Source organism: Monomorium pharaonis, chromosome 2, assembly GCF_013373865.1.
Source record: "Monomorium pharaonis isolate MP-MQ-018 chromosome 2, ASM1337386v2, whole genome shotgun sequence".
NCBI lineage: Eukaryota > Metazoa > Arthropoda > Insecta > Hymenoptera > Formicidae > Monomorium > Monomorium pharaonis.
The window spans coordinates 10769847-10794863 of NC_050468.1; the positions used below are offsets into that span (position 1 = coordinate 10769847).

Here is a 25017-nt window from a genome sequence, read left to right on the forward strand (position 1 = left end):
TCGACGTTTTCAATGATAAATGCTTTACAGTGTTTTAAGATGCTTGTATAGCATTATTGTTAAAATTGATGATCAATTCAAGATGATCAATTTTAAGATGTTATTTTCAATTTTAGTTTATGATTGCGCTTAAATCGGACAAGCTATATTGGACATGCAATTTACAGAACTGAAAAATTTTAAATTTGATATAAAAATATTATTAAGTATTAAATATTATTATTATTTTCTTTTCTTGACTTATTCATATATTAATCTGTTAAATCCATAGTTAAATTTTATTCAAATTGAGTCACTTTTAATTGTTTTTATAAATTGTAACTGTTCCTACTAAATACGTTGTTAATTTAATTAAGATAATGGAATTAAATAATTTAATTTAAAAATATAGTTAATTTGACTGAAATTTAATACTGTAAATATTTTCCACTTATATGCATACGTAATTCAACCACAGAAATGAGTTGCTTTGATGTAGTTATTTTTTTTAAAACACGTTTTGTGTTAAAATCGTCAATTTCGACACGCGTGTTAAAAATAACTAAAAATTATTTTATTCAAGGAAGTTGATTTAAATTTGATCTTTTTATATAAATAATGTAATAATGAATTTTATTATCAATATATTTTGTGTAGAATGATTTCTTCAAATATTTTGTCTGATTCATTGCACCACATGCTAAACATTAACGGAAGGAAAATGTCGCGAGATAAATTTTCTAAAATTTATCGCCCGTTAGCAAGGTTGAATGCGGCCCTTTTGACATGTTCATCGTTTGTCACTTTAGACGTGCTCAAGGTTCAGCAAATTTTCTGCCGAGAACACGCATCGGATATTTCAAAGCAGGCCGTCCTAATTTTCCGAGACGTTGCTCGACCTGCGCAGCGCGTTTGCGCCCGCGCTGGAGAAAACGTACCTATTTTTCACAGCGCAAAGACCCGAGGGAAAGAACGAGCGAGCAGCCTTCGCCACTGGTCTCGCTCGCACGTACACCAGCGTTGCGGTGTCTCGTTCCCGCGCTTAATTAAGCCGAGCCACTTAGTACCGGTGAATGCTCTTTGATTGGCAGACGAGGTGCCTGACGATAACCGAAGCTGACAGGCCAGGTACGCTGCGCCTATCCGCGTCTATGGCCTCGCGCGAGCGACTCGGCCACTCAGTCAACATCAGGCGAATGCTGAGTTATGTCGAGGGTCCGAGTTCTTTTAAACTCGCCAATAAATCGGGCCCGGTCTCCATCGCCACGACCGACGTGGCTCCTTCGTCTCTTCGTTCTCGCTATCCTTCGTCCGCATCCCCGGACGCAGCCTCTCCTTCTTCCACCACGGACGCGAACGGCTCCCTCCCAGTAGTCGTATTCTTTTTATTTTTTACCACCGTGCGTCGCCTCCTCTCGCGCGCCTCCGCGTTCTTCCTTCGTTCTTCAGGTAGCGAAATTCATTGCAGTCCTGCTCCTCCTCAGTCTCTCTCTCTCTCTCTCTTTCTTTCATTTATCTCTTCCCTTTTCTCCTCCCCCTCCTTCTCTTTCTTCTCCTTCTTTTCCTCCCTCCTCCTCTTCTTACCTGAGCGTCCGTCCATCCGTCTGGTCGAGCGAGGTGCGAAAATATCGGCTCGTTTGCCCGATGACTCGACGGCTTCTTCTCCACTCGTTTCTTCTATCTTTTTTCCCCCCCGAGAGAATTTTTTCTCGTCGCGTCTCCTCTCTTTCTCTCTCTCTCTTTGCAGCGCGTTTTGCTTCTCTCCCTTTTCCTTTTAGTCGGTCGATATTATTTCTGCAACGGCATTCCATCGGATCGATCCTTCGCGTATCATCGGTGCCGGACAACAGGAAGAAACTTACACGACAACGGCGGACAGCGACGGCGAGAGAGTATCGATGGTGCAACTCGATCGCGATTATGTTGTGCAGGTTCGCGAATTTTAGACAGGATTGACGTGTTAAAACACGGGTAATGCCATTAGGACGGCTCCCCGTGAGGGATGCCGATCGTTCGCGAGATATTCGCCGAGGCGAAGACGCCGACACCGCGTCGCATGTGCGTATGCATATATTTATAAGATAACACGTGTCGCCGTAACGACGTAATGTCGTAACGCGCGACGGGAGAATTATAATACACGTCGCATGCCGTATAATAATGGACAATTTGACCGGCGGTAAAGAAGACGCCACGGCGCAAAAGTATCCCCGAGGTGAACGCGGCCAAGTCGCAGCCGTTGGCACTTAACACGTTCCAGCGCGTACGTTAAACGCGAATCAGATTCTTCTCTCACGTCGGCCATTTGTTAGACGCCAATTTCCTAAGCAAGCGCAAGCATTTCAACGTCACCTATCGCGATCGGGAATCTCGGCGTGGCGTCGTCACCAATTAATAATTACGACATTGTCGCCTCTCGCTAAACGCTTTAATCAATGTCATCGGGCCAATTTCCGATCGCCGTTCGCTCCCGTCCCATCCCCCTGCCACCTCCACCTCCTGCGCCACCGCCTCCGCCTCCTCCTCTTTCCTCGCGTCGCCTCCACCGTCTGCCTCTTCCTCCTCTCTCTCTCTCTCTCTCTCTCTCTCTCTCTCTTGCGCGCGCGCGCGCGCCTATCAGGGCGGCTCCTCTGCAGGAAATTACGTGGTGCACGATCGAAACGCAGGCGGAAGTCGCAATTTATCAGTTTCCAGGCTGGACGCGCCACGCCGGAGATCGCGATTCCAATTTTCCTCCCCGCGCGCTCTCGCGCTCGCCCTTCCTCCTCATTCACAGCGTGGACCGGCCTTAATGACGCTTGAAAATCGATCGCTTCGATCTCTCGCGCACCACTGTCACTCGTCACTCAGTCACGCTCCGCTAATTGCGAGATATTTATCTCACGTCCAATGTGCCTTTTATTTTATTCTCCGCTCTCCGGCGTCTTCGACCAGCCCCGACTAACGCGCGAGGTGTCCGGCCGATTTTTTTTGTTGTCGTAATCGTAATTCCCCCCCCCCCTCTCCCTTCCCTCGATATCGAGCGCGATTAATTACGCCGGCCGCGATGGAATAAGTTCGTCGATCGACTCTCCGCCGCGACGTTAATAACGACCACTGGACCGTGACGATCGTTCGTATCTCGCGCGTCGCCGCGGTTAAAACAATCGACGCTCCGCGGACAATGCCGATGATTGATCGTCGAGCGAATTAAAATGCCGCGCCTAGTAATAAATAAATACCGATGAATCTCTCGGGCGAGTAATGTTTTCCGCGGATCTTTTTGTCGCGCGCCGCCGAATCGCATTCAACCGTCGTCCCGACGCGTCGCGTCGCGTCGCGTCCCGTGTCGTCGTTATTTCGCTTTCGTCCCCGGGGAAAGCGATCGACGATATCTTTGCGCGGTCGTGAAAGAAAGAACGCGAAAAAGGAAGGGCGAAAAAAAAGCACTCGGTGCGCTCCATGCACGCGCATACATCAAAATATCGCTGGTTCCGTTGGTTTCGAGTACCCGGTGGGTGCTCGAGTACCCGCTCGGCCCGCGGTTATGAATACGCGGAGGTCTCTTATGCGATTCTCACGCGATATATTCAGTACGCCCGGCTCTCTAGATCTACGATGAAGCTGTATACGTGGCCGCCGAGGTTCTCCCGGGGAGGGGAAAAAAAAGGGAGAAAAGAGAGAAAAAAGGGAGGGAAGCGTCGTAATAGACGGTTCAAAAGGGCCGCACCGGAAAATCGTCGATGCTCATCCGTGACGTCCGGGATCGATCTCGGGCGGATTCCTACGTCGTTGTTTCAACAAGGAGAAAAACCTGCACGGCTCTCGCAACGAGAGCCGATCATTTGTCGGCTAAATGAGCCGACGATGTTGGCCCCGAGTGCGGTCCACTTAAGATCGCATCGTCATTCCTCGCGAGGTGTAAAGATATTTCACGGAATTGCACGCTACTTAAAAAAATTCGTTACCGTCCTCATGATTTTCTTAATTTCGTGCGGGGGCGAGTGGAGGTGGGACATGGGCGCTGTAATTTTCTGAACGGTTTCCTGGGTTTCCTTGTGCATCAGAAACGTTCCGACGACGCTAAATCATCCGCTTTCGGAGGATCTTCTTTCACTGCAACTTTTGCGACATTATTAATCGTAGAAATAAACTTTATTTTCTATAGGTCGTATTAGGAAGAAGCTTGGTTTTTTTTTTTAATTTAACGTTGACATTTTAAGTTAGTCCCGCTTTAATTATTTCGACCTGTTTCCAAGAAGCTGTTTTCTTGGAAAAAGTGATTTCCTCACGTACCGCTTTCCCAGAGAGGTTTTTGTTTGCGTTTTCAGTCTACCTGTCCAAGCGATAATGATTTCAGATTTCTGTCCCCTGCGTAAAGAATTGCTGAAAAGCACCGCTGTGTCCCCCGTTGCCTTAAAGGATAGAAGATTTGTCTAGGTGACCTGAAACAAGATTCCGACAAGTTATGATTCTGTAACAGGTTAAACATATATATTATAGGGAAACAAATGTTTGCAAAACTCAATCTATTTTACGTGGACTATCTCCGGTCTCTTTTCGCGAGAAACTTTTTTACATGTCGATTGTTGTCTAAACCACGTCGCAATATCGAGGAACGGTCGCTAGAACATGCGACAATTCTCTCGGAATTCGACCGGAAGTTGCACACACGCCCAGCGTTGATCTGCGTAAAACTTTACGTAACCCCCGCTTCGAAGGTTGAATAAATAAAGCATATCTTTCGAATGGCAATTTGTCTACCACAAAAATTCCTCTGACAAACAATTTCGGTGTTAACAAATTTATATTCTTTTCAACAGCGATGTATAAATTTATGAGAAAGAATAGAGCCGTGAAAAGAATTTACAAATGCACGATTATATGCATTTTTGCACATTCGACTCTTACAAGCTCTTGTGTAATTCCGTAATTATTTGCACAATGCTCACCATGTCGTCGTGATGTTTTCTTTTTCTCCTAAAATATTACGTTATACTTTTTGGAATGAATCATCTGAACCAGCACACACCTGGCGAGTTTAGTCAGCCATCAATCTTAATCACCCGCAACGTGTTGAGAGAAATATGGCCCTCCCAATGCGAGAGGCTCTTATATAAGAAGAATAATAATGAGAGTCGTATATATAGAACGTAATATCTATCCGGGCATAATTACGGTACGTAGGCATCATCAAACCGTATCGTAATTATGATATCAGTATTACAAATAGCGCATTAAAAAGAAAACGAATTCCGATTAAATTTTAAGGACGGAGGAAATTTAGACTACTGGACACAATTAGAAGGCTTGAAGGAATTTCGTGAAAACCGCTCGGATAAATTCCGAATAACCGGCGTATCTTCGGCAATCGCGTCAGGTCAACAGGTTGTTCTTCAGCTGGCCGACTTCCGGCGACTCCTTACGAAGAGAGGGAAGAACGATTCCGACGCCTCTCAATTGCGAACGATTTAAGACCGCCATTGGCCCCGACCTCAGAGGCAGCCCGCAAATGAAAACTTTCCCCATCTTCTTTCGCCAACTTCCGCGAAAGACTTCGCGGTGGAACTGCTTCTTCTTCTCTTCTTCTCCTCTTCCTTCTTCTTCCCCGCTCTTCGTTTCTGCTCGGTTTCTGCTTATTTCCGTATGCGAGTTGCGGTTCGCCGGGCAATCGTGTTTCCCGGAAACCTCTGGCGAAACGTGCCGTGCAATAAATTTTGCCGTAGGCTTGCATTTAAGCCGAGTGAGTCCTGCCTTTTCTGGCACTTAACCGACATCCTATATTCTACGCGTAATGTACGCGCGTATACCGGAAATCATATTAAAAAGTTGTTGTTGTTACACATTAATAGGAGATCGAAGAAAAAGTTCAGTTGAATGGTGAATTAATATTACAAATATTCATTTATCCAAATAAGACACGACATGTGTTTTTTTTTTAATAAACACATGAGTCTGTCACGAAAATTTTATTTTCTTCAGTCCGAATACAATTCTAATTTTGTCTTAAGTTGTCTTAATTATGTAGCTATATTAACAATTAAAGAAATGTACGTTGCAATTGAAAAAGAAAATTAGATAGAACGATATAGTTTTATTTATTTTATTAAAGAAATTTGCGAGATTCGGAAAGAATTTCAAGAACGCCGAGAATGAGGATCGATGCCTATATCCTTGCGCGGATAATCGAAAGAACCGAGGGGGCGGAAGAGGCGGAGAAAAAGGGATGGGTGCTCGACGTCTAATCTGTCGGCAGTGATCAGGACGCGGTATCGATGATGAAGTCTCCGAAGCCTTTGAAGTCTGCCGTGCCTCGCGACGGGGGGGAACCGTTCGAATCCCTCGGAGTGCTGATCCTGGTGCGGCTGCGCACAACCATTTCGTCTGTCGGTACCTATCAGTCCCATCTGTCTTAATGCCTGTCAAGAATTAAAACCAAGGTTAGAAAATATATGATGGGAAAATATACTAATGACATGCGAATCGTTTGTGTGTGTGTGTGTGTGTGTGCATGCGTGCGTGCGCGCGCGCGTGTAACTCTTTCGCAGGTCCGTTTTTCCAAGGATTTCCGCTTTCTTCGGAATCACAATTTAGCATAAACATTACATGTAAAAATTATATGATGAAATAAGTCTCTCAGTGTATCTTTACACACTATATTTGCATATGAAATGAGATAATTAAAATAAGAGAGAATCTGCATCTTAAAGAGTTATTTCGGACTAAAAGGGCATAATAAATTTTTATTATTTGATATGGTGCATTTTTTCAAACAGATGTATAATTGAAAGTGTTAGTCAATATGCATATTATTAATAATAATCATTAAATATTTATTAATATGTTTTCAAGTTAAAATAATCCTTTAGAACATATGTAATTACTTTATTTGAGGTACAATCATAATGGCGTTTCATGCATTAACTGAGAATTTTTTAAATAATAATATGTGCACCTTTAAAAAATGTTTTTAAATAAATATAATAATATTGAAAGTAATAAAGATAGAAACAAATATAAAATACAAAATATAAAGAATATAAAAATAAAAATAATGATAAAAATACAGAAAACGGACTCTGGCATCTATCCAGAAACTTTTCATATATTGATAAAAAATGAATTTTTTAGAGTATTTGATTTAAGCGTACACTCTTTATTTGAGTGATGTGATTCGGCAAATTTTTAAATCTGCCGTTTAGAAATCGAGGTTTGCGAAAAAATCTGCGCACAATGTTCTTGAGCCGGATACCTGCATGATTAATTGTTTTTTACCTTGCTTTATTTTTCTGAGTTTATAATTCTGAAAAATGAGAATTCCCTGTCTTTTTCGAAATCTAACAAAGGCATAAAATTAAGCACTTTCAAGGAAGCTACAGTATCATGTTGTAGTATACAAAGCTATTGGCAATAAGAGTCTTTATGTCCTACGCTCAGTTACGTGAATGAGTAAGGAACCGGGTCAAAAGGATACCGGAAAAGACTAGGAAATTTCGACAGGTTGCTTTATAATGAAAGATGTCGCATGTCATTTTTCATTTTCCTTGTTATCCTATCCGTTCTCTTTCATCTTTTCCCGTTTTCCTTCTGTTTTAGAAACTTCTCATCTAATGATTTTCGTTCTTTGCACTCCATCTGTGTTAATTCATTATTTATTATCTGGTGTATATCTCACAAGGAAGATAACAATACGGAAATTCAAAAAATTTAGAAACTTTGTGTAGAAATAATATAGTTTATTCTATTATAATAGTAATATAAAACTTTATTATACTATTATAATAGTAATATACAAATTTTTTTGTTTATGTCCAATTATGGGTGAAATTACCTTTCAAAAAAATTTAGATTTCTTTATAAAATAACTGTCAAACGGTGAGAGATATCGAAAAAAATTTAAACAAAAGTTGTAACTTCTCTTTTATGTCTATAAAGCTGCAAAGTATAGATAAGTATTAAAAAATTTATACTTTGCGAGTCATCCTCACTATTAATTCTTAAAATTGAGTTTTTGTACTTCGTAAATTTAGCAAAAATACTTCTCAATAACCTTTTTCAGTACATCATAATTGATTAATTTTTTATTAAAAAAACATACTGAATTTTCAAATTTTATTTTAGCAAATTTAATTATTTTAAAACGGTTTCCGCAATATTTAAATTTTAAAAATTATTATTAATATAAATATACTAACAGAGATTTTTCAGCTTGGAAGAAAATTAAAATTTAAAAATTTATTGTTGAAAATTACAATCTCCAGCATATAACTGCGGCCCAACAAATTTGTCAATCTTAGTTAGAATTCAATAAGTTAATGGCATTTCCAAAGCGACAAGAAATATATAATAAGAAATGATTGTCATTAAAATAATGCGAAAAGGTGAAAAAGTAATATATGAAAAACAAGAAACAGATAGCAATCAGTACATTTTAGCTTTAAAAACGTTTTAAAGAAAATAAGTAACAAATATTAATAAATTCTTTTCGTAAAAACATTTCCGTTCCATATCCTAAAACTATCGGACGATAATTATCCTTTACTTATCGTAACGAAACCTGCAACTCTCTTCTAGTTTTTTACTGTTGTTTCTTAAAATTTTTAATAAATTATCATACTTAAATTTTTCTCCAACGCGTATTACATGTTTTTTCTTTACTTTTTCATTTTAGTAGATTCTCATTATTTTCTCTTTTGCATAAGGTAGTTTTTTTATGCAGCAAAAAATTTATTTTTTCAAAAAGGCACCGCTAATCGATTTGAACATCATTGAGGCTCTGGTCCACATTTTCCTCGCGCGCAATTCCGACGAGTGAATTTTTGATCCGGCTACGATCCGGGTATTAGCGCCCTCGTTATCGCGCCGATTTTATTTCAAATGCCTGCACAGGTAGGGAGGCGTAGATGCGTTTAGATAAAAATAGCCTCGTAAAAGAGGCCGCGCCCGACCTGGATCCCGGATGCAGAACAGTTCTCTCGGCGCTTTCTGCGGACCCCAGCAAAGCTGCAGTGCATACCCCCGTCCCTCCCCTTGGCCGACAGATACCCGGTGTCGATATCGTATCCGAGCGGAAAACGAAATTTTCGAATGGAAAACGCGAACGGCCGCGATAACGAGTCCCCGCGTCGATTCCGATCGCGTGCGCGTACAATGAGCCAGTAACTCGCTCTCCTATCTCGCTCTTGGGAAAGGAGGGAGGGACAGGAGGTGAGGGAGGCGGTGGGAGAGAAAGGGAGGAAGAGAAAGAGAGAGAGAGAGAAGCAGACACAAACTCCTATCCCACCTACACCTCCGCGATCTCTCGTCGCATCCACGCCGACCAATGGCCGAGCACCTGCGCTTACGCCGCGCAAGCTTCTCTCCCACGATCCCACGTTTCCATGGCTCGTCGGGTTTCACCGCGCGAGCAGTTTCGTTTCCCTGGAATATGTCGGAATACGTTTTATTTATTTTCCCTTTTTTCCCCCCCGAGGTCTTTCGATAGCTCGATTTCATTTCGCTCGTGAATCTTCGTTGGAGCACGGAGGCGGAGTCGCACAATTGAGATTAACTAGCTGAACGCTGAATTTGCGACAAAAGGAAAATTTAATTGGTCTTGGAATTTTACAGCGCAATTTTATCAAATTCTTTTATAAGGGCCATTCCGGAACTCTACAGATCTGACATTACGGGTGGTATAGGAAAAAAATGCAATAAATGAAAAAAATATCATTTCCGTCCGAAATTTGTCAATAATTCTAAACCCAATTTCCCAAATGATTTTACGAACCAAACGGTAAAATATTTCTTGAAGGTGTGAATGGAGTGCCGTTTGATGCAACTTTACGCGTTGTATTATGTGGAACGAATGCGCGATACGTTTATTAGGAGATAGACAATCGTCGAAGCGAGTCGTTTCTCGCCCTCCGAGAAACAAGTTTGAAAAGCACTCAACACAGTTGCGCGCGCTCATAGTAGAGTTTTCTCGATAAGATATAATACTATGCAGTGGGTACGAGATTCGCAAATATACGAGAAAACATTAAGGAATTTAAAACTCGGAAAAAAAACGTAAAGAAGTACGCTAGCCATGGGTAGTCTGACAGAACTTCGGAATTAGAGGGATTCGAAGATCAGGTTACTTGAAAAAAATTGTCGAAAATATTTGTCTTTGATCATTTTTTTGTGAACTGAATAAATGTACGAAAGTGAGATTTTGAGGAATATTTTTTGCAATATATATAGAAATTTATTTTTTGTTAACAAATATTTATAAATATGCGAGATATATCTAGCTAAAGTATTCTATTTTTTTTCGTTTTGCAGGGATATCTCGGCAGTTTAATTATGTTTATTTTTAATTGGAAATTTTTAGATTTATCCTTTACCATCAGGTGAACCATTACGTAATAGGTCAAATAAAAATTACAAAATAACAGCTATTATTAACAGAAGATTTTATTTTCAGTTAGAATATTTTAGTAATAATTGCTATTTTATTAATTTTTATTCAATCTATTTTGCAGTGGTTCTGGTAGTGGAAAGTCTCTTGAAAATTTTTAGTTAAAAACTATCATAACTGCAAGAGTCGAGATATTAGTGAAAAATAAAAGAAAATACTTCATTCGAACTACGCTATGTGTATATAGCATATTTAAATAATTGTTAATAAAACTATTTTTTTTATTTTTTATACGTTATAATTGTTATAATAATACCTTTCAAAATTTTACTTTTATACAAAAATACTAAGAGGTTTACGAGTTGTGTTTGTATCTTCACGGAAAGAATTTTCTCTTAAAAATTACCCTGAAAATCGTGGTAATTGTAGGACAACGTAAACCTTGAAGAATTTTACTATACTTTTGACAAAATTTGCTAAAATTTTCATAAAATTGAGCAAAATTTTATAAATTTTACTATACTTCTAACAAAATTTACTAAAACTTTGTCAAATTTTATTAAAATTTTAATAAATTTTAGTAAATTTTAGTAGAAGTATGGTAAAATTCTTCAAGGTTTACGTTGTCTCACAATTACCACGATTTTCAGGGTAATTTTTAAGAGAAAATTTTCTCCGTGAGTTATTGCTAATATCAGTGTTTCGTATAGAAATGCTAAGAGGTTTATGGATTGTCTTTCATACCTTGATTCATTATTAATGTCGACGTTTCGTGTAATAATTTTATCTTAGGGCGATAAACGGATATTAAGAAGAGAATATCCTTGGAAAAAAGAGGAAAATATTTGAGCAATTATTTATATTTCTTTGAGCAATTATTCTTCAACTTAACAAGAACTAGTTATCAGATGATTACAGAAATTACGCTAAAGAATTTTAATCATAATCTAATTTGAAAATTCGAAAATCTTTTTATGTGAAAGTGGATAAATAGTCTTAAAGTATTTATCCTATGTAGAACAATTTACTGATTCATTTTGCTACGGAAGCTTGGCACATCCAATATTTATTCAAGATTTGCCATTTATGTTTCATAAAATGCTTACTCAAAATACGTCGCTTGCGCTCCCCAGAATCCCTAAATATACGTAATATTCGAGAATATTTCTTAAATAACAAAAAAAAAAAAATCAATATGGGCTAAAGGAGGTACGGCAACCACGACGTGACGGCGTGCGCGGAGCACTCGGGTTTGACGAAGGATTGGCGAAAAATCTCTCGAACGGAAGTTTACGCCGCAGCGTATCCGCCGTCGACAATCGACGGCGTGATGCAGTTCACGTACGCACTATTTCGCGAATAGCGATACGGGGTACAAGTTACTGGCTACGTTATCGAGCCCATTTCCCTCCCCTCCCCTCTCGTCCCGTTCGACGTTTTCGATTCTCGCACGGTCGTAACTTCGATAGTGTCGTAGCACACACAGTGTCGGGGCTGTAAAAATGATATACACGCGCCGTGGGATTCGCCATGGTGATTCCCGCGGTGGCACGCTACGGTCCGCAGAAATTATACGCGGCTGCGAATCTCCATCGCACGTCGCCCGGAGAGACATCGATATTCGCCCGATAGCGTAATCGAGCACATTTTTCACACGCCAGATGTAGTTACGCGCGAGAGGATAAAAATATCCGGGGAGAAATCGTTGGATTAATTGCTCGCTGTGCGAATATTCCGATTTCACATTCGGTGGTTTGGGAACAGATCAAATTTAGACACCGTCGTTCTCAATCCTAATTCTAGTCTGTTGCCGTGGGTAAATTTTCACTAGAGGCTAATTATCATTTGCTATTAAACAGCCAGTCAGAAGCTTATGGTTCTACTTCTTTAATAAGTCTGTATAATTATAGACAGTGTCAAATTTGCACTACTTAATTATAACTTGTGATTTCACGAGCTTTTTAAAGCAAATATTCACTCAGACGTTAATGTAATGTTAATGTAATTTTCTTTTATTCATAATTTTTTGCAATATGCATAGTATCTTGTTTGTTGAGTAAATTTGTTTCCATAAGCATTTGTTATAAACAGTTTGTTTTTATAAACCATTTAATATAGATAGAAAAAAAGATACTTAAAAAAGCAATATGTAGCAATTTTTAAATTAATGTTGCAATAATTTTTCTGTGACTGTAAAAATAAAGATCTGTTAGAATAATTTTGAGTAGAATTAATGAATAAATATATAAATTTATGTAATTATTTTATACATTTAAATAATAATTATTTTGATTTATTCTGCTTAAAAAGAAATTATTTATTAGTTGAATATTTGTTAGTAGAAAGACAGGAATTATTTTTTTATCTCTACTGTTCTATCGTTAATTAGATGTTCAGAAAGAGCAACTTTTTTTATTTTTAGATAGAAATTGTAACTTAATAAGGTCCTGAAATAAAAAATAGGAAAGCCCATAGAAATTTTCTCCGATTTGATGGTTTATAGTGACATTTAAAAAATTGTTAGACATAAAAATTACTTTACTTTATATAAAAACAGTATTACAGTTCTACTACTTTGTCACTTTTTATTTTATAAAGTAGATGTAAAATGTAAAAATGTAAAAAATGTAAAAAATGTTTAATTATATGATTGGATTTTTATCCAGAATAACATATTAATGTCAGAAAAATATATTATAGTAGTATTTTAAGGTCAAATATCTTGATACATAAATGAATAAATCAAATACGACTAAATGTTGCATCTGCGACATGTAATTACACAGGAACAATGAATTTTATTTTCCTTTAAAATTCCGAAGTGATCGCTTCCGATTGTTCTTGTGTTCTGTAAGCGAAGTTTGGTTGACAAATACCGTCATTGTTTTATAACGCAATTATACGTAAACTCTATCCGTTTGTGGAAAAGTGATTCGTTTTAGAAGCTTAACAGCTTTGTGGAAGGTAAAGTATGATCAAATTTCTCCTGGAAAATTTGAAGGGTATATGACACTGTGTCTTAACAATGTGACGCGGGTTTGCCGCGCCACATGGTTGGGAGACTGTATGCACAAAGTTTATAACCGTGAAAATGTCCGTGAAAACGCAGTTTACATATATCATTATATACATTGTTTTTTTTAAACGTTAAAGGGATTAAAAAAGAAAATAGAAACGTACATAGACGGTCGAGAAAGTGGTTATCTTTGCGCGCCTAACGGCATTCTCATTGTCTTAATGAGAAGGCTGTATGCAACAACTTGATTCTAATTGTTGTTTTGTAACAATATGCGAACCACGTGTTTGAAACCAACAATATGTTTACCACGTATTTGAAACCAATAATATGTCTACCACGTGAGTGTTGGGTATATTTACTCCGAAGCAGAAACTATTTCTTGAACAGTTCTGTTTTTAAAAGCATTAGATTTCTTGTATTTTGCATTTACATTTCTTTCACGCTTGTATCAGCTGTTTGTGATTAGTTACGTGAAAGGAATACTAGAAAAAATATAGGCATCGCATCTGATCATGATTTCTGTTAATTCCTGTTTAGCAGACGAAATAAAGAAATATAATATACATTCTTGACATATTTAATCTTGTTACAACCTTATGTAGTAGTTATAAAAATAAAACAAGATTATCAGAACAAGATTATAAGATAAATCAGAAATTTCTACCTTCAGATCGGGGTCTATTCTTAAATCTAGAATGTCATAAGATTGTCACAAATTTACTAAATCATTCTAAGAAAATTAATAAGATAGCATCTAAAGTCATTTTATTCTAGATTTAAGAATTTTCCATTTAAGAATAAAATATTCCTTCTTTGACAATAAATATAATTGGCCCTATATCGATCCTATTTCATGACAGATTGAAGAGTAATAGCATTACTCTTCAAGCATTCTAGAAATCTTTTCTGTGAGTGCGGTTTCGATTAATTCGTACAGACGGGATCGCGCTCACTCCACGCCGAGGCTGAAATCGAAGTCCGCATTACTGACGTCGTGTCATCAGATTTGCATCTCACTTTAAGCCATCGGGCCGTGAGTCTGAGTCTTGCGCGACTCGTAGAGTCGACGTGGTACGGAACACCACCGCCGTCGTCATCGCTAATAACCGCCGTCGTTCGCACACGGCGCGGCGCGCCGAGCTCCGAGAAATCGTAACTTGGCGTGTTTATCACCGGCGAGCCGTGCGTGGCCGGCGGCGTGGAGGAACGACTTCTTGCGTGGGGCGTTAAAAATCCTATGGGACTTTTAAACCCCACGTTCCGCGCGGGGGACCGCGCGGGGTGATTCCCCTGTCCCGCACGGGGAGACCGCCGATATCCTACGTGTGGGTCACCTCCACCCACGTCAACGCGCGGCTCAACAGCTTCGCAGAAAAGCGTTCGCCGCTTGTGAAACGCTTGCGCACGCTGCCCGGCTCGTGTGGCAACGGTAATTAAAGAACTTACGCGGAACAATCCTTTCTGCGCATTCCTCTCTCGGTCCTTCCCGTCCGCTCTTGGAAGACGTACTGCGTTTCCGAAAACGGTGATCAATGGTGAAGTGGCGAGGGATTCAAATTTTCTTAATGTAGTTTTTCATTAAGAAAAGAAGACAGTTTTTAAATAAAATAAGGTTCACAAATATATGAAATTTGTTGGAGCGATTAAAGCGAATATAAATCCTTATAATTTAAAAAAATAAACTGTTTAATATTAAAATTAATAATTCAATACATTTACAAATATAACACGTGATAAGAAACTTTACGTTGAATTTAATTTATTCCGTCGAAGTTTATGCGAAACATAAAACGAGTATCTTTTTTACGGAGAAGTCCTTAAAGAGCAGTTATGTTTGAAGGAGTCCGCCAAATTGCACAATTATACGGAGGGATCGTCCCTTACCTGCGGTATCTTCAATTTGAATTCGCGGGCTATGGTAAATTGTAAGGGCAAGGGTGGCGATAAAAATCGCAGGAGAAATTCGATGAGATTTGGAGAAAGGGCAAAGGACAGGCGCAAGCGTGTTGAGGATTCTGCTTGTTTCTTTCTCTCTTTCTCTCTTTATTTTTACTAACCCCTTCCTTCTGTCCCCTACGTTCTTCTTATCCTCGTTGTGGAGGGCCAAGAGTTCGCGGTGGGGCCGTTCATCAGAGGCAACTTGTCACGCCGCTGGGCATCGGGCATAAATTCCACTCCGTAATGTGACAGGTCCTCGCTCCTACCCCCGAGAAAACCATCCTACGGCCTTGCACTACCACGTACCGGGTGTTCTGGAACTTTCCTCGTTTATCTCAGCTTTGTTTAATTGCTCGGAGCAAATGGCCTTGTTAATTATCATGTATTGCGTGCAGGATAAGTGAAAACGAAGGGAAAAAGGCAGGTTCCCTTTTTTATATTTTTCTACTTTCTGCTGATACACGAGAATTCGGCGAGCATTTTTTTTTTTTTAAATAAATTATCGCAGGTTTATACTTGTTGTTATTTCTTCGCTTATTTATTATTACACTTACTAGTGCTTATTATCGTTATTAATTATATTTATGCTTAATAACAACAATGTAGAGAGAATGCAGTAACGAAAAATGTTTTAATTGGTCATTATGTAATTGATGAGATTGCGAGACAAGATGTGAGATGTTATGAAATTGCGAGACAATTACCATAAACATAGGTGTTATTATTATACTTATTAATTCACTATGTTATAAAAGTGTACAGCGGTAATGTTGTCGGGAAAGCTATCGACCTCCATCAGGAAAGATGGATCGATGAGATCGCTCGACCAGTCACGGCGCTTCCACATTTCCGCCGGAAGTGGATAGCGATCGTTACGATGTTCATCGTGGTGCAACGCGGATACGTGTAAACAAGCCTCATCATAAATGACTTCGTGACACGTGTCAATGCACGGAAGCGCGCATATCGTAGACTGATACGATAAAACTGATAAAAATGATAACCGTGAGATCGACTTTTTGTTTACTGCACAGGAAGAGGCTGAGACCTAGATTTATTGTAGATTGAAATACCAATTTTCTGTTATTGCTCTCGAGGCAGCAACGCGCATCTTACAATGGAGTGGAGTTCAAGTGAAGCCCGTACAACGGCAGTGTTAACTTAAAAGTGCCCGAGAAGCGTAAGAATCAAATGTGTGTGTGTGTGTGTGTGTGTGTGTTTGGCGAAATCGCGATTTAACATGCTGATAGGCACGAAGATGACAACGGCTCACGCGCGTTTACGCACGCGTCGCAAGAGGTGCGTATATGCAAACACAAGGAATCTACACGCGTGCACACAGGAATGGAGGGGGTGGGAAGAGGGAAAGGGCGGAGTTGCATTATAAGGTCAAGTTGGGCACCAGTGGGGTACCGGTAGCGCTTGGTACCGGGTCCGGGCAAAAGCGACTTAATGTCCCCATTTGTCCCGTGCGCTCTCCGGAGGCGATTCATCCTCGCCTCCCTTTTGTGCGCCCCCGCGACCTCGGGTGTCCCACGTCGTTCTATACAAACGGCGTCACCGTATCACCTAAATCCACCCCTCCATTCTCCTCCCCTTCCCCTCACCTGAGACAGTAACTCGGAAGATAATTAACTCGGACTCGCTCGTTCGTTCCTTTTTTTTTGTAGTCGCGCCGAATGAATTCATTCGGGCCAGAGCACCAGAGTGACGTTCCGGCTTGTTTTCGCCGCGCCTTTTTCAAAGGATTCAAGCAAGCCGAGTCTGTAATTTCGCAATCGAAATCTGTAAATTGTATCGCAAGGTACACAACATTAAATACATTCGGAAAAACATGATGCAGATTTGTTAAAAAATAAATATACGGAAAGAACGGTTTTGTTAAAACTTTAATTGAGATACAGATTTGAAGAGAATTTTGTTCGATTATTAGAATAATTCTTAAGAGCAGTACAGCAAATAGTTTTTGACATAGCAATCAGCTTGAGCTGATTTTTCAGAATCACTTTTATGGACAATAATAGAAGGATAGAGACCGAGAGATGTGAAAACGTAACTAATTGAAGATAAACTTTATTCGCTTTCAAGTGGATTTGATATTTCTTTTCTGTAATTTTATAATATATATATTTTCAAGTTAATCAAACTGTGCATGTCAAATAAATTTTTTATCTTCAATTTGATAATCAATATAATAATAATGATTCTTATAAGTCTCTATTATGGCAATGATACTGAATTAATTTGACATTGTGATATTATTCTCGTTCAATTTAACTTAAAAAACGTTTCAAGACTGAAAATTTATTCGGCAGTTTGATAAATTTGAAAATATATATGAAGTTATATGAGAAACACCAACATTCAATCTTGTCTTTAACTAATTGCATTTTGATGGATTATTTAACAATATTATTTTTAGATCTGTACCCACCTATATTTTATTACATACTTTAGCAAAATTGTTATTTCCCTATATAGAATATTATAATAATACACATCAAATCGTTGATATAAAACAGTAAGTTTCAAGGGTAATCATTATGTGATCGGCCAAATCAATAATTACCAACGTACGATTACCAACTGTAACATCGGACGACGTTATCTTATCTAGTCACGTACATAGATATGGATGTGTATTAAGTAACGTGACGCCGTGTAGACACGCGAATCGCTCGTCAAAGGGATTAAGTCTGTAATCTGGCGTTAAGTCTCAACGCTCATTAGCCTTCCCCGACTTAATCGCGGATTGAGCGTCCGTTAGGCCGATCCATGGACAGTTCCCGCTAACATTTCAGTTAATTCGCTTAATAATGTCATTTAATAAACGTTCCGCGCTGTTCCGGCCAGCTGGCTTTAGCAACTCCGCGTTTTACCGTCGAAAAAAAATTTCAGGCCGCGATCGGCGAGATAATCCGATTTATTATAACCAAACTTAATTGGGATCTTGATCTTTCTCTGATAATTTTATGTTAACTCAAAGTACGATTTTATATTACACATTACCTCGCCTAATTGGCGTATTCCGTCGGATTACCCAATCTTCCGCCGTGGTGGCGCGTGTTGATTTTAAAATGGTTCGCCAGGTACGATAATCCGTGCGGCACGGCGCGATATATCATTCGCGCGACCGCGAACTGCCAAGATGATTCCCGAGGCGTATACTTCGCCGCGCGTTTCTCGTCGCCGTTCTCTTTCACCCTCGACAAAACGGAGAGAGGACGAGACTGAGATAGAAAAAGGGATCTCTCGGCGCGTGATCCCGCGCAAGAGAGGAGAGCCTCGCGAGGAGGACGGACGGCGACGCGATGTAATGGTGAACGGTAAATATTAATCTCAGGCGTTACAATATGCGCGCGGGTCGCCCCGTCGTGGCCTCGAACCCGCCGTCACGTCATTCTTCAGCCCGGGCTGCTCATCACTCTCCGGACCGAGCCGTGACCAATCCGGAATAAATATTGGCGATTATTAACTCGCCACGCGGACCACGGCCGCTGAGGAGGAAGGATCCCGTAGGGGTGGGAAGGGTCTGTCCTGGTGTCTTCGTGAGATGCTTGAGACGTTAAGTGGTCCCATTAGCTACGTTCCTCTAGGTAGACCGTGCGGCTCGCCGATGGCATTCCTTTGGTCGTTCTACCGTCCCCCTCCCCCTCCCTTTCCCCCTGCTGCCCCCGTGCGCATTAATTCTCACGGTGCCACGTGTGGCCGCTAATATGGCGGTCCGGAATCTAGATATCCCAATGTCTTCCACTGGTAAATGAGCAAGATATATTCATCATCGGGATACACTCCAGATTAATAATTACATCAGCACGGAATTGTCTCGATAAATCCTTGCAGTCGTTAAAAATGTATTAGAGTAACGTATCAATGGACAGTCACTCTTGGGAGCGTGTAATTTTATCAAAAGGTAATTGACCGATGATACGTTAACAATATCTCGCATGACTGTTCGACAAAGAATATGCGATACGAAAACAATGCTGTGTGCCTTTTATGATACCCCGCGGACGAATCGTACGAGGGACAAGGCGTCGTTCCTTGCGTCCGTTCTCAAATCAACGGTCGAAATGGCCGTTACAAGAGGGACGACGTGACGGCGTTAGCCAACTCTCCTTGCGATCGACGCGAGATCGAGGATACCCTTTGGATGACCTCGTGGTGGCCGGGAAGGAGATAAGCCGAGCGGCGTCCAGGTGTCTCTCTCGCGATAGGCCGACAAAGGGCTCGAGAGGGCCACTCGCACGTAACAGCGGGCAGAGTCATCGTTGTCGTCTCGCCCGAAGGGCGGCTGTGAGGAGGGCTCGTGGAAGAAGGACGGTCTAGACCTCTTTTTTTTCCCCCAAGGGGAGACGAAGGGGAGATGAGGAGATGGAGATGTCACCGTCGCGTCGGACCGCGTCGAAGCCGAGTCAGCGAATTCCTCGTTCCTTCGTCGAGCCACCATGACGACTTCATCCCTCCCGACATTTCCTCGCGCGTTAGGCGCGCGGAAACGTAGTTTGTGAGATCATTAATAATATTACGAGGTGTAAAATACGACGTTCTAGGAACGTACGAATTAAGGATCTAGATCCGCGTGACGGTAAATGTGTAACTAAAAACGGGCGTGCGATTGTGCTGCTGAATCGAGTAACGAAATTGCAGGAATGATGTAATTTCTCAATTACGAAGGATTATTGCCGTAACCCACATAATTTGTGGAATTGTACAATTGTAATTTACGGATACACGTGTTTTTTGAATGTGTAGCAAATTGACGTCTCCTCCCTCCTTCTCTCTCTCTCTCTCTCTCTCTCTCTCTCTCTCTCTCTCTCTCTCTCTCTCTCTCTCTCTGGTCACGTGTTTTGCCCACCAATCGCGCACGCGAGCTTCATTTTTGAGCCTCTGAGGAAGATTAAATTTACACATAGTAGCGCCGCGGAACAATACCGGCGTTGTTTGCACGGTGTGGTAAATATTTGAGTGCCATCCCGTCGCGCGCTCTCACCGTGCCACGCGTTGCTACGCTCCGCCCGGCCGCCTTCTGTTCGAGCTAGCCCAAGGGCTCGAACTTCAGAGTACATACTAATTCCCTTTGCGCGCTCTTGCCGATCGGTGTTTGCTTCTGCCACTTCGCTTTAATTGTTCGCGAATCGCACGATAATGACTATCGAGCGACCGTGGCCACCAAAAGAAAGGGGCGATACGATCGATACTACTCTCCGATTTCTTCGGATGTTTACTTGAGATATTTGCGATGGACCAATAAATTAAAACGGTGATTTTAAGGAGAGTACCTAGCAAAGATGTTTATTAGCATTATTTAGCGGTATTTAATGCACTGAGAAAAAAGTGTTTGACATTTATAACTATAATTGCATGGTAGAATAATTATGATTAGGAGCTCTACTGTTACCGTTATTATTATTGTAATATAGTAGTAAAAATTTTGTGTTTATATTATAATTCCGTCATCTATGAAAAAATTTTACTTTAAATTGTAATAATTTTAAACATTATATAATAAAAAAACGTCAAGATATTAAAATTGAAATTAATTTTTATACAGTAAATGCAGTAACAATTATAATAAATATAACTATTTTTTAAATATTTGCTTAGTAATAACTAACAGCAATAATTTGCAGAACAAAATAACTATAAGTATATAGTTGGCACTAAAAATGATCATGAAATATGATTGCAACTATTTTTTTCTCAGTAGATAAGTATTTGTGTATAACACAATTAAAATTGAGAGAAGATTAATGAATGATTATAGCAAGATCTTAATGCTCAATAATATTTAGGGTGATAATTATCATCACATGCCTCGGTGATTGTATTAATTAAGATGCCTATCAATAAATATAAGTAGATTCAAATTCTGGGTGAGAAACACAAGTTCTTTCTGCAGTATTTTAAGATATTTCTTTTAATATTAATATAATAAGAGATGATCATTAATTTAATAATGTGTGGCTTATGTTGAGAAGTGCATTTTAAGACCGAAAGTAATAGCGTGCAGTTTAAAAAGAAGTAGTAAAAATGAACATAAATAATATTATATAAGAAATATTAATGAACACTAACATTCTGTTATACCTGTTTATCGGCTTTTTCAAAATTTTAATAATATTTATTAGCTGTTATATTGTAAAAGGTTTATCGTTAAAAAATGTATGCGGCAAGCGTCGCGTCGTAAAGTGTGAGATTTCTTTGCAGTAATTTTCCTTGCTTGCAAAAAGCGTGCACGCGATTTCGGCGAATTCGATCGTTCATCGCCTCCGTCGGAGGGTCGGAATCGCGGAGGTGGGAGAGTCGAACGGCAGTAAATAAAAATCCCGGGTTAATTTTTTTCGAACAATGCCATCGATGCTCGCGCTCGTCGGTGCGGAGGGTAGCAACCCTTTTTTTCATACTGTTCAATCTCTCCCAACTGAACGTAATTCGTGTCGCCATTCAAAACGAAAGCTAATGGTATTGCTTTCCCCCTCGCGGGCCTCGCGAAAATTTATCACGATCTTGCCACGAAGGATTTATCTGCCGACGCCAACGGCGAGCGAGAGAATCGCGAAATTAACTGCAAAAATCCGAAATGTCCGAAAGTATCGCGTTTGAAAATTTTGGTTAAAACCTGTTGAAGGGTTTGAGATTTTTACTTACTCTCGATATAAGCATCCGTATAAGTTATTTGCATATGGTTATAATAAAAATAATGTAAATTTTCACAGTTTTTGTTCGTTAATTCTTATTACCGATGGTTGCTGGCCGTGTCTACGTGTGCAGACGTCATAACGCGTTAAAAATATTTACACGCACGAACATGTTTCTTTCTCTAGTTGGCGTGGCCTAGTTTATCTTTGGTCTGGCAGAGAGAAGCGTTATTCACTTATTCTCGCAGTGACTCTCCTTATTTTTTCTAGCTGTTCACGCACACTCCGTCTTTTAACTCTCCTCTGGGTCTCCTCCTTTCCTCCATCTTCTTTTTCCTCGCTCTGTCTCCTCTGTATGCTTGCTTATTTGTATACTTATATTTTTAATCTCTGCTCTAATTCTGCATTCGATTGTGTCTTCTCTTTCTTTCAAGCAAATAAATTCCACGTACATGCAGATCGATAAATCGAATTTGCTCCATTTTCCATCTTACAAGATATACCAAGCTACTCTGCGCTTTTATTATGTCATGTATATCATTAGTCATATGAAAAATTATGAAATACGCTTGTATTAATTTGAGGTGTACCGCGTGGCTGAAATCCAGCATGTAATTCTTACACTAACGATAGTTCTTAAATCAATCCTCGTCCGTCACATTCTTGCACGCGTGGGCGTGTGGAATGTCTCGCGCGGCAGCAGGTATAACGAACCAAGCTCATTACTCGTCGTCACGTGTCATTCGTGACCTCGTCGTAAATGAAGGGAAACGAGAAGAGGGATCGTCCGCCGGCCATCCTCCTATCGTCCCGTCGCGGCCATTCGTCATTTTCACCTCCACGATAAGCTGTATACACTTTGTTCGATATTACATTACAAAATTACGTCATCGAGATCAGAAGCCCCGAAGTATATTAGCGCGACATAAGACGCTAACGAAAAAAAATGACGTGCTAAAATTAACCATACAATTATAAAATTAACGATTGATAACTGAAGCGATTACGGAAGAGCATGATGTGCGCTACGGTCAAGGGAAGAGGGGGGGGGGGGGAGTCAATAAATCACGTTAAAACCGTATTCCTCATAATTATCTAATTACCTCGTTAATGACGCGTCTCTTAATAGGACGCGTGAAACGCGTTCGCCGAGGCGTACAATGCGTTACCCCTATCTCGCCCCGCCTTGTTACGGCTATCCGTCATTTTCACACCTCCGTGAAGTGATAGAAATGCGCGCGTGAGACGCTCTCGAGGAGGAAACGCGGCAATTGTGTACGTCGCAGGCGGTTGCGACGGCGATAAGCCACGCCGTCGTCGCGTCGCGTCGCGTCGCGTCGCGCCGACTTCTCGCATGTCGCGCTGCATAAAATTAACTCGCGAATTAGTCCCGCGCACACGCAACGCGAGCGCAGACACATTTCCCGACACGCACACACGATATGTAACCGCTTGAGACACACGTAGCCGGTGTCGCGATTCGTCTTAATGCGCCCGAGGCTTATCGGCTGATAAAGCAATAACGACGTAACAGTGTTACGAACTTTGCGAAGGGAGAATCTCTCTTCGCGGAAAGAAGTAGATGAATTATTCATTGATAGTTACCGAAGCGGAACGAAAACGTGATAAGCCCGTTGTTGTGCGCACGATGTTACGGAGTAGTCGCTTAACAGGCTACGATTATTTAATAATGGCCGTTAAAGAACGATCTATTATTAATCGTAATGTAATTAAATTGAAAACTGCTGTTAACGAGCGTAGTATTAATTTATTAAGAGCCGGATAAATTATGTGATAAGTTATGTAATCGACAAAAATGTTTTTTTGCCTATACTCTATATATTTTTACGTTAGATAATTTATTACATAATTTAGCGAAGAACCGAAAGCCCTATGAAGAGGAAGAGGGACTTTTAAAGATACATTAAAGAATTTACAAAAAAAAAGATAAAAGATACATAGGAAGAGATGTATGGTAAATGTACGAATTGTATACACCATTTGAGTGTCAATGCTTGTTATAATGAACATGATCTTTTCCCGTCTTCGTGCTAGTGTGTTGAATGAGCAATACATGATGTTTTTTCTTATCAGTTTAATGACATGTTCAAAGAAGTTCAAGCGATCACAAATTCGACTGCTTTACGACATTTAAACTCTAATACTGCACCGTAAAGATAAACTACGAAATTGCGAGATAAAAATGAAGATGTTCTGAAAACATCAAGAGAAAGATATATGTTTTTGTAAGCTGATAGATACTTAGAGCCGTGAGGTTCTAATCAGTTAGGGATCTTCTTTACTTGTAAGTAACCGGAATAGAAGTAAGAGCAGTTGGAGCAGCGTGGCGTAACGGTGAGAGTGCTAGCCTGTGAAATCACGAAGTGCAATCCTTACCTGAATTTAAATCTACCTTAGCTCCCTTAAATTTTTTTGTCGTTTACACTTCTACCTATATCATTTATGTAAATTAGCCGTCTATCCATCAACTGTTCTCACATGAATTACGTATGATTTTCGCATATTGTTCATGTGTGTATCGACACAATATTTAGAGTCTATGTAGAATTCTGGAACCATAATTAAGATATTATTTCCGTGTAGAGCAGTCGTATTTGTAATCGCTCGAGTTGAAATTTGGTTTCGCGTATGCCTAAGTTTTGAACAGTGTTTCTAAATCCTGTCTAGCATTTGTCTAGAAAAAATGACTGGTACCGAATGTGTATGTAATCGTGTGAATGTTAACCCCTAGACATAATTTAACCAGGAACTAGCTAGCGTTTTTCTCTACTTCCTGGCCATCGCACTCCAGGAAGGTATCTTAAAATTGTATTTTTATATTTTTGCCACAATTTATCTATATGTTTACCATAATATGTTGTACATCATTTTATATTCAATGTGTTTTCTTTCAATTTAATAATCGTTTTTGTTTATCACTTTACGTTTACCATTATATGTAAAGAAACAAATCAAAAAAGTTATGTCATGAATGAATCTCATTTAATGACTGTAATTCCGATATTTACTGCCAGTACTGAAAATTTACAGTTTATGCGTGCACTATAGATTTTCAGGCA

General features: G+C 39.9%; 1 protein-coding gene across 4 annotated transcripts in view; it reads left to right on the forward strand.

Moving 5' to 3' along the window:
- LOC105839732 (transcription factor Sox-2) overlaps window positions 1–25017 on the forward strand; it is a 122987-nt gene that overhangs the window by 72924 nt on the left and 25046 nt on the right. The window lies entirely within an intron of this gene.